The following is a 1,232-nucleotide window of genomic DNA, read 5'->3' on the forward strand; positions in this document are numbered from 1 at the left end:
ACTTACAGAAATTTTGTCCAACACTGAAAAAGGTCTACATTAAAGTGCTAAAGACGTATAGCTTTCTAAATATAATCTTTTTTTCCTTATCCGTCATGCTCTAAATGCTACAGAAAACATACTTTGGAGAAATATGAATATTGGTATAAATTGGCCCTTGGTTTGGACCAAGTTTTAAATGTTAACTGAGTTTGAAGATTTAGACTTTGACAGAAGAGCTGCTGAATAAAAGTCTGATTTTTTTTAATTCTCTCTTTTWGTGAGGGATCTCTCATTTACACACAACTAACAACCTGCGGTGTTAGAAACATGGTATACTAATTAGTCACTAGTGCATTTTTAATGTTGCAGGCCTGTTCAGAACATTTAACATTTAAACATGAACATTTTGTGACGCTAACACCAACTCGGTTTAAAGGGCATTAAAAAGGGTGCAGAAAGGTGGTGGGATTTTCCATTATGTTGTATTTATTTAATATAAGCAGGAAGTGACTCCAGAGGTTGAACCTCTCCCATCAAACAACACCCTCATTAACAGGTTATACTATAAACACCAAGAAACTAAATAAAATGTGCCAACAAGTCCAAACATACACTAGTTTTTGGTCTTTTRAGGTCTCGGTGGTCTAACAGAGGCCTTACCTTTCACGGCTCAGAGCGCGAGGACTTCCCTCTTCATCGGGGAACTCACCTGAATCACGCAGGTGTTTTTCAGGAAGAAACCGAAAAAGACAACATAAACGCAGCAGGTCGGGTCGTCTTTTTTGCTTGTTTAAAAACAACAGGTGGGTTTCTTCACACAGAGCTCCCCTCAGCAGGTATAAAATGTAGTTTGACAGGAACTTTGTTCAAATTCAGCCGTAATGAATCCTCCCTTCTCTCCAGCTGTTAGTATAGATGTCCACATGTCCGCAGGGTCCGAGCGCCGCCCAGGTTAACGCCCCAGCGTTGCCAAATAATACATGCAAATTCTCGCGTTTATACGATAATTTAAAGCATAATTTACGATTAATCTTTTTTTAAAACGTACAAATGTATAATAGTTTTGGCATTTCCTTGCATAAAAATTATTTATTTATTCATGTGAACACCTGTATATCAAAAAAAGTCAATTCCAATAGCATGCCTGCAAGCAACAGTCCAATAGTTCCTCTTTTCCAACTATCTGGCAACCCTGTAACTACCTCTGAGGACAAGACAAGGACACTGAAGTCAGGTTGTGTGCAGAACAT

The 1,232-nt window shown here is 38.3% G+C and overlaps 1 protein-coding gene across 2 annotated transcripts in view; it reads right to left on the reverse strand.

The window, feature by feature from the left end:
* The window catches only part of tmem51b (transmembrane protein 51b), a 10,537-nt gene extending 9,609 nt beyond the window's left edge, over nt 1–928 (reverse strand). Inside the window, exon 1 of one of the 2 annotated variants that reach the window (XM_014006439.1) lies at nt 692–928. The gene's annotated coding sequence lies outside the window, so the exon portion shown is untranslated. Of the gene's footprint in view, nt 1–642 lie in introns of both variants that reach the window. The other variant, XM_014006438.1, reaches the window with a different exon arrangement.
* Nucleotides 929–1,232: the final 304 nt, after the last annotated feature.

This window comes from Austrofundulus limnaeus, unplaced genomic scaffold, assembly GCF_001266775.1.
Source record: "Austrofundulus limnaeus strain Quisiro unplaced genomic scaffold, Austrofundulus_limnaeus-1.0 Scaffold35, whole genome shotgun sequence".
NCBI classification, from domain to species: Eukaryota; Metazoa; Chordata; class Actinopteri; order Cyprinodontiformes; family Rivulidae; genus Austrofundulus; species Austrofundulus limnaeus.